This window comes from Carettochelys insculpta, chromosome 1 (genome assembly GCF_033958435.1).
Source record: "Carettochelys insculpta isolate YL-2023 chromosome 1, ASM3395843v1, whole genome shotgun sequence".
NCBI lineage: Eukaryota > Metazoa > Chordata > Testudines > Carettochelyidae > Carettochelys > Carettochelys insculpta.
The window spans coordinates 114407479-114416973 of record NC_134137.1 but is presented as its reverse complement, the minus strand read 5'-3'; the positions used below and the strand labels follow the sequence as shown (position 1 = coordinate 114416973).

General features: G+C 47.1%; 1 long non-coding RNA gene across 1 annotated transcript; it reads left to right on the top strand.

Annotated features, from left to right (window-relative positions):
* Positions 1-6652: 6652 nt before the first annotated feature.
* Positions 6653-8958, top strand: LOC142006896 (uncharacterized). Its single transcript, XR_012643850.1, has 3 exons — positions 6653-6734; positions 7019-7102; positions 8900-8958. It is a non-coding gene; the product is annotated as an uncharacterized LOC142006896 (long non-coding RNA).
* The last annotated feature ends 537 nt before the right edge of the window (positions 8959-9495 follow it).

The window sequence follows — 9495 nt, the reverse complement described above, 5'->3', positions numbered from 1 at the left end:
TCAACTTCGACGTTGCGCGGCACCACATCGAAATAGGCGCTGCGAGGGTACATCTACACGCCAAAGTAGCACACATCGAAATAAGGGTGCCAGGCACAGCTGCAGACAGGGTCACAGGGTGGACTCAACAGCAAGTCACTCCCTTAAAGGGCCCCTCCCAGACACACTTTCACTAAACAGCGCAAGATACACAGAGCCGACAACTAGTTGCAGACCCTGTGCCTGCAGCATGGATCCCCAGCTGCCGCAGCAGCAGCCAGAAGCCCTGGGCTAAGGGCTGCTGCCCACGGTGACCATAGAGCCCCGCAGGGGCTGGAGAGAGAGCATCTCTCAACCCCCCAGCTGATGGCCGCCATGGAGGACCCGGCAATTTCGACGTTGTGGGACGCGGATCGTCTACACGGTCCCTACTTCGACGTTCAACGTCGAAGTAGGGCGCTATTCCGATCCCCTCATGAGGTTAGCGACTTCGACGTCTCGCCGCCTAACGTCGAAGTTAACTTCGAAATAGCGCCCGACGTGTGTAGCCGCGACGGGCGCTATTTCGAAGTTAGTGCCGCTACTTCGAAGCAGCGTGCACGTGTAGACACAGCTCGTATGTGGTTAAAGTTAAGAACATGCTGAAATACCTTGCTGCTTTGGAGACTTTAGAAAAAACTCTCTACCAGTTAAAATTCATTGGTTATGTGACTTCCCCTTCCATTTTACAAGGAAAACTGTTATTACAACACTTGGTTTTCACTGTAAAATTTGAATTAATCTACTCTGGACATTAAGAAAAACATCCTAGCTCTCAGGGTGGTCAAACACTGGAATAAATTGCCTAAGGAGGTTGTGGAATCTCCATCACTGGAGATTCTTTGGATCAGGTTAGACAAACACCTGTCAGGGATGGTCTAGATGGTACTTGATCCTGTCAGGAGTGCAGGGGACTGGACTTAATGACCTCTCGAGTTTCCTGACTGTTCTATAATTCTATGATTCTACTTCACCTCTACCACGACAAAAAAGCTTTCATATGCATTACAGTGATTTGTGAGGATTTGATTACACTTACGGCAGCCGGACATTAGAAGAAGAGAAGGAAAAATATATTTACCTTTGATCAAAGTCACCTGTAGATTGAGTTAGAGCACAGAAATTTCATCTCAAAGAGAGATTTGTTGAGTACAGTTTTGAGCAATTGGAAAGGTGGGGATGAATGGGAAGAGCGGATTCAACCTCAATGTGTGCTAGTGCTATAATATACACAAACACAGACTGTAAATTGCTTTCACATCCTTTGGGATGGAAAGTGTCATACAAACGTAAAAGCTGTTTTGAAAAGTAAAGAAATAACGATTTAGTGTGGCTGTTTGACAGCATTTGGATTAGTAATACTGGGGGCTACTACTGCACACAGAAACATAGAACTGGAAGGGATGTTGGGAAGTCTAGAGAGGTGATGGACTCTCCATCCATAGAAGTTTTTAAGTCCCAGCTTGACAAAGTCCTGGCTGGGTTGACTTAGTTGGGGTTGATCCTGCGGGAAGCAGAGGGCTGGACTCAATGACCTCCTGAGGTCCCTTACAGCCCTATGATTCTATGAGTCTATGATTCTAAATCTTCTAGTCCAGTCCTCTTCCCATAAGGCAGGACTAAATATTATCTGGACCATTGGTGGGCAACCTGTCACCCATTGGGGTAATTTAATTGCAGGTCACGAGACATTACACTTACATTGACCATCTGCAGGCACCTCTTCCTGCAGTTGACAGGCTCCAAGCATAATTTTTTATGGCCCACTACAATTTCACCTCAATCAAAAACTACAAATACAGAAAAATACAAAAGTGTCACAGCACACTATTAATGAGAAATTGCTTACTTATCAAGTTTTACTAAATATCTTTAAAATCAATCATTCGAGCACAAATAGTATATTTACGTATCAGTGTAGAGTACATAAACAAAGCAGAAACAAGTCATTGTCTGTATGACATTTTAGTTTGTGCTCACTTTGACAGAGCTTTTTATGTAGCCTGTTGTAAAACCTGGCAAATATATACATGACTAAGTTTACCTCAGCTGAGAACCGCTGCTTTAGACCTTTTGTTCCTCTTCTCCAGACTTTCTCCAATTTGTCTACATCTTTTCTGACGTATGTGGCACCCAGAACTGAATGCGGTTCTACAGCTGAGGCCTAATCAACATGGAATAGAGCGGAATTACTTCTCGGGTCTTGCTTACAACATTCCAGTCCTGCTAATACATCCCAGGATTATGTTTGCCTTTTTCGGGGAGGAAACAGTGTTACACGGTTGACTTATATTAAACTTGTGATCCACTATGACTCCCAGATCTCTTTTGGCAGTGTCCCTTCAGAGATTGTCATTTCCCACTTTGCATGTGTGCAACCAGGGGTGAAAGTAACTTACCTTTCTTACAGGTACTGTTGTACTGGGACCCCCACCCCACTTTTTAGGGGTGCTCAGGGCACAGGGTTGGAGAGTGCTGTGATATCACAGCACTTGTAAAAAAATTAAGTGTGGGTCGGAGTTCTGTGAAGCCAGGGCAGGGGGCTGTGGTGGGTGTGGGGGAGCTCAGGGAAGGGGAGTAGAGATGGAGGGGCTCAGGGCAGGGGGGATGGGTGTGGGGATTGTAGGAGTCAGGGCAGGGTGTTGGGAGGTGGAGGGTAGGGCAGGAGCTGGGGTGCAGGAATCAGGACAGAGCATAGGGGGCTCTGGGAGTAAATGTGGGGAGTGCAGGAGTCAGGGTGGGAAATTGGGGGTATAGAGATCTCAAGGAAGTGGACTGGGGGGGGCTCAGGGAAAGGAATTAGAGGGGGGCTCAGGGCAATGGGTGTGGGTGGTGCTCGGGGCTGGGAGTGTGGCCACCTTACTGCCCAGCCACCAGATCCATGGGGCTGGTCAGGGTAAGATAATTGCCCTGCCTGGCTGCCACAGCTTTGGGGTTGCAGCCTCAGTGTGCTGTGGCCACACCTCCCAGCGGCGTCACCTCCCTGCCCCCTGGCTGTCCAGGTCTGGGGCCACCAGCCATGGGCACTGGGGAGTGATTTGGGCTCCAGCTGTGGGAGAGTGGGGACAGAACAGGATGGGGGGTCACCCGCGCCCATCACTGACATGGGAATCTTTCCTGTGTATGGTGGCTGGCAACATCCAGAGCCCCACCCCAAGATGGCCATTCTCTTACAGGTGAGCTGAACGGGGGCCTACAGGCTTACTTTCACCTCTCTGTGCAACTGATTGGTCCTTCCTATGTGGAGTATGGACTGTCTAAGGTGACAGGCTGAAGTCTGTGCTTTTTTGTTTTTATCAGTGCGAGTCAAATGCTTGACATTTTTCTGTATCGCTTCATATATTCAAAAACAACAAGAAGTCCTGTGGCACCTTATAGACTATCTGATATTTTGGAACATAAGCTTTCGTGGGCAAAGACCCGCTTCGTCAGATGCATAGCCACATTTGTCTGGATTTGCTGCTTATTAACAGCACACTGAAAAGAGATTTCCATTGTTTTACATATGGCAACTTTAATTTTCTCTCTAGCCACAGAAGCCTTCTTAGCATATGTGCAACATGCCTCAGGTGGACCATGCCCAGGACTCATCACCAAATTTGGTCACCTGGTTAGATCATTAGCTTTCCCCGTCCTGGCCAGGTACTGATTAGGAATGAGACACAAATGCTGATCCTTGCCCCTCACCTCAGAAGTGGACATACAGATCTGAGAAATAAATATACGTAGTTCCAGTGCTTCATAAACTAGTTATACATTTTGTTTGTTGCTTTCAAAAAAAAACAAAAAACAACCAACCGAAGCAGCCTCACATCAGTGAAGGAATTTGCATTCTCGAGACACAGGAAAAGCAAATGAAGAACACCCGAGAGAAAAGCATTTCACTCAATAAAAAAAAAATCAAGTGCGAAATGTGGTGAGAGTCAATGGCCTTTCTCATGCGTCAGCCATTGGAAATCTACCTAACAAGGCAGTGGGACATTTACACTGCACTACTGTGTGTAGAAATCACACCATTTTTTACACATACATAAATATGTGCGTGCACACACACAAACAAGGCCACCCATATGCAAATACTGGTAATATTGAATTAGGATTGCTGTATAGTTTAGTTAATAACATCTTCAAAAGGCTTACAAAAGTTAATTATTCCATTAAGATAGTATTACAAATATTAAAAAAAACATGTATATGAAACCACTGATTTACAGTGTTTTATAGCCATGGGCCTAAAATTAGATCCATTAGCACAAATTCCCACCCTGGTGCCCACTGATTTCATTGGGGCTCTGCATAAGTAGCCCTGGGGGCTGTGTTTGGAAAGCACTGTCATCCCCTGTTCCTAGAGATTACAATGCCTGAGTCTGACTGTGCTTATGCTGATGTCAATGTCAAAACTCCAGTTGACTTCTGTGAGCTCAGCATAAGAATGCTTAATGTTATCACACTAAGCGTTGTTTTCACTCAAGGCATAGTTTGCATTGGAAATGAACAGGAGAAAGGTTAGCCAAATGTTAATCAGCTGGTGTCTGCCTTTGGTTACACAAGCTGCTCTGAGTAGCAGGGGATCCCTGAGAAAATTAAAGAAAACTTCCTTGTGGGAGTAGCTTCAAAGGCCTGGGATGGACAGTGTGCTAGATTCCTTTTCCCAACAGCATCTAAATTTGTTTCCATTGTTCTTTTTTTTTTTTTCACTTAGTACTAAAATTGGCTACAAGCCAGAAAGGGACAACAATATCTTGACAGAGAACTGCACAAGTCCAACACAGGGTCATCTCCATTGTCCAAACTCCATGTGCATCAGAGATTACACTGAGGAAAACAAAAGAACTGCGCAACAGAATGGTCTGGATCCAAGCAAACAAGATGAACGTGACTTACTGTTGAAGCATTTTCCTGCTGCAGTTGAAGCGGGCAGACAATAAAAGTTCCACCCTGTTTTTAGTCTCCTCAAACACTTAAAGAAAAATGCAGTTAGTGTCAGTCCAGGCAGAGTACTTCGGAGTTTTTCTGTAGAATTTCTCTCTTATTAATAGTCTATACTATGTGTAATTTTTAAACTGCTTCAGTCTTTAGGCTCAGCTGATAAAATGGATAGTCTTGGCTAAGTAAGAAAACAAAAAAGCAGCCAAGTAGCGCTTTAAAGACTAACAAAATACTTTATTAGGTGAACTTTCATGGGACAGACCCACTTCTTCTGACCATAGCCAGACCAGAACAGACTCAATATTTAAGGCACAGAGAACCAAAAACAGTAATCGAGGAGGACAAATCAGAACAAAATGATCAAGGTGAGCAAATCAGAGAATAGGGAGGTGGGGGGAAGGTCAAGAATTAGATTAAGCCAAGTACGCAAACGAGCCCCTATAGTGACTCAGAAAATCCCCATCCCGGTTCAAACCTCGTGTTAATGTGCTGAATTTGAATATAAAAGACAGCTCGGCTGTCTCCCTTTCAAGAGTGGTACGAAAATTTTTCTTCACTAACACGCAAACTCTTCAGTCATTAACAGAATAGCCCACTCCATTGAATCTGTTCTGGTCTGGCTATGGTCTGAAGAAGTGGGTCTGTCCCACGAAAGCTCACCTAATAAATTATTTTGCTAGTCTTTAAAGTGCTACTTGACTGCTTTTTTGTTTTGATAGTTTATAGACTAGCATGGCTCCCTCTCTGTTACTTGGCTAAGTAAGTTACAATGCTCTTTTCTTGGCTGACTGTGTGAGGTGCTTAGCAAGTCTTGCAAGCTATTGAGACCCCTGTCACTGAGGGCTGAAGGCAATTCACAGCACCTACCACACTCAGTAGTCTAAACATGTCAGAAGGCTGACATTTCTCCCTTACACATAGGCAAGGCAGAGGCATTGGGGAGGGAGGAGGAATGTAGGCTCATAGGACCCCAGTTTTCTGCCAGGGCAGAAGTTGGCTAGAGTGCAGCTGACCTTGGAAAGGCACTGAGATCTACAACTCTCCCTGAGACTGGGCTGGCAGCATAGCTCCAGAAGAGGGTTACAGGAAAGCCTACTCAGTCCTATCCATTCCTTGCCCACAACTGCGCTTACCCACTCAACAGTACATGTTTGGAGGCCACACAGAGTACAAACCCTCCTGGGCATGCAGCAGGGCTCAGAGAGGCATGGGGGCCAGGGCCAATGGAGGACACGGTGCCAGATGCGAGGAGGCAGTGAGGGCAGGTCAGGGGAGATATTGGGGTTGGAATGGGAGTAGTGCCTATTTTTGTAAAAAAAAAAAGGGGGGGTGCCGGTGCTCAGCCAGCTCCCTCTGCCCAAGCCAATCCCTTGGCTGGGGCTGCCAAAGTACTCAGCACCAACAAGTACAGTAGAGTCTCAACATTCGTGAGGGTTCCATGTTCAGAACCCTTGAGAATGCTGATTTTTTGCGAATACAGGGGGAAGCAGCAGCAGCTGCTGACGCTCCTGCCCGGAGCCCTGGGAGAAGCAATCATTCAGCAGCTCACGAATAACTGAATTCACGAACATTAAGTTCGTGAATCATGCCACCCCCACTGTGCTGGCACAAAAAATCACTGGGTGGGAGTGACACCAGCACTTAGCACTCCAACTGAGCATCTGTAGGAGGAACTCAGAGCACAGAAAAGAGATTGGGCTGGCAGCACAGCTCCACCAGAGGGGGTCCTGGGTGCTCATTGAGTCCCATCCCTTCATCACACCCAGCCAGACTTACTGCCGAGCATGGTAAGTATCTGGAGCCCACTCCAGCTCACACCATGCCTGAAGAGGGGGCTGGAGGGAATGGAAGAAGCATGAGGGGAAAGGAGCTGTGAGAGGGGTGGGAGCAGGGTTGACCTTAAGGATGGGTGATATAGGCAACTGCTTAGGGCAATGTGGTCGAGGGGGTGTTGTTGGAGGAAACCATGGCAGTCACCAGAAAGTCGACAGTGGTAATGGCAACAAGGGAATATTTGCCAAGGTCAGTCACAATGAGAATGACTGAACAACTGCTCTGCTTCTTCAAACAGGTCCTTCTGAGCATGACCTCACCTATCTCCTTATTGGTGGGTAAGAGCTCTGGCTGCTGCTGCAGCTCCTCCACGGTGGAGAAGGTGAGTTCTAGACTGGTCCCATAATCAGCATTTTGGGCTTTGATCTGAACCTCCAGGGAACTGAAGGTGCCTTGCCAGAGACCCGGATCTCTATGCTTCCAGTGGTGGGCAATGTGTTGGTGATGACCAGGGTGCTATCATTCTGGTCCTCCATCATCACCTAGATAAGGGTGTTAATGAAAAACTAAAGAGAGCAGTCACTTGCTTGCCTGGATCCTCAGGTAGCAGGTGGTCAAGGTATCATCGCTGAATGTTCTGAGGATGTAAATGACAGTGGTGGCCAGATCCACAGAGAGGTACATGGAGAAATAGGTGCCCAGCAGCCTGTAAATTAATTTTCACTAACACTTAAACTTTAAAGAAAGGCATCAAAACAAATTTCCCAGAGTGCCATTTTCCTTAAGGCTGGCCATGAGTGGTGGACTGGAACAGGTGTTAGAGGTGCAGGGTTTGGAGGTAAGAAGTATATTTCCAAATTTTCAAACCTTAATAATAGAAACAACTGGTGTCTTTGACACTTTAATAATTGCTGTCAATTGACTTTCACTTAGTGGCTACGTCTACACGTGCAGCCAACATCGAAATAGGCTATTTCGATGAATAACGTCTACACGTCCTCCAGGGCCGGCAACGTCGATGTTCAACTTCGACGTTGCTCAGCCCAACATCGAAATAGGCGCAGCGAGGGAACGTCTACACGTCAAAGTAGCACACATCGAAATAGGGATGCCAGGCACAGCTGCAGACAGGGTCACAGGGCGGACTCAACAGCAAGCCGCTCCTTTAAAGGGCCCCTCCCAGACACAGTTGCACTAAACTACACAAGATACACAGAGCTGACAACTGGTTGCAGACCCTGTGCCTGCAGCATGGATCCCCAGCTGCCGCAGAAGCAGCCAGAAGCCCTGGGCTAAGGGCTGCTGCCCACGGTGACCATAGAGCCCCGCAGGGGCTGGAGAGAGAGCATCTCTCAACCCCCCAGCTGATGGCCACCATGGAGGACCCAGCAATTTCGACGTTGCGGGACGCGGATCGTCTACACTGTCCCTACTTCGACGTTGAACGTCGAAGTAGGGCGCTATTCCTATCTTCTCATGAGGTTAGCGGCTTCGACGTCTCGCCGCCTAACGTCGAAGTTAACTTCGAAATAGCGCCCGACGCGTGTAGACGTGACGGGCGCTATGTCGAAGTTGGTGCCGCTACTTCGAAGTAGCGTGCACGTGTAGACACAGCCATTGTTTTACTCAGAGTGACATTCACAAATGTGCTCATTGCACTTTGTAATGCTGTTATGCTTGTACTTGGGTGTATGGGGTGTCCAGGGAGGGTAGCACCTCTGGCGTGGGAACTTGTTGCATCTCTTCAGGGGCAGTTCATGCACCTTTGGTCCCCACCTGGCACCCAGCTCTCACCTGTGGCTCCAAGAAGCTGTAGCATGCAGCAGCCACACCCTGACAAACCATTTGGATGGGTGGGCTAAACCAGGTGAGGGTAGCTGGCAGGTCTGAAACCTGCGGTGAGATAAGGAATTGACTATCCCAGTATGCAAAGTCGGCCCCGGTGGATTGGACAGATGAGACTAACAGCAAGATCCAACAACCAGGAAGGCCATTCTGGAACGCTCTGTGGAGAGCGAAGGGCATGACTAGGCTCCAAAGAGGGCATGGCCATCCACTACAACCTAGGAAGTCACAGCCATGTTGACTTTTCGTACCACTGAAACCAGGCTTCTGAGGTCAAGAGAGTGGAACTGCCCCTGTCCAACGGCTTTTCCACTTTAAACATTCTCCCACACAGGTTCTTTGCACATTCTCATCACAGCAACAGCAGCAGCCGCACCAACAGAGCCAGGACAATTCCCTTGTCCCCACTGTGAACGCCAATGCCATTCAAAGCTTGGACTCCTCAGCCGCATGAGAATCCACAACCGATGAGCCTGTGCAAGCTCAAGACGTCATCGTCGGACACGACAGACTACCTACATACATACATGCTTGTACTTATTTTTCTGAAAAGCAGTTTGAGGACAGGTTGCATTTAAACTGAGTTAATTCCATAACAGACCTGTTGATAGCTTTGTACTAGGATGAAAAGGCAATAAAGTTTGGACTTTTTCTACAAGAAGAAAACTAAATCACTAATGCCAGGTACATTAGGAACTGAACCTGACTCTTCTGGAGTTCAGAATGATGTTAACAGAAATGCGAGTTACAATGATACTCCAAATTCCAATTCACACACTTTTGCAGAAGTCAGAGTAACTTTCAACAAAAGTTGCTTTGAACTGGATGCATCTTCAGAATACATCAAAGAAGGTCTGTATCTGCCAGTAATTCATTTTCCAGCCAGTGCACCTGGGAACAAAACCATAAAATTCAGGCAAGTGTGTGATG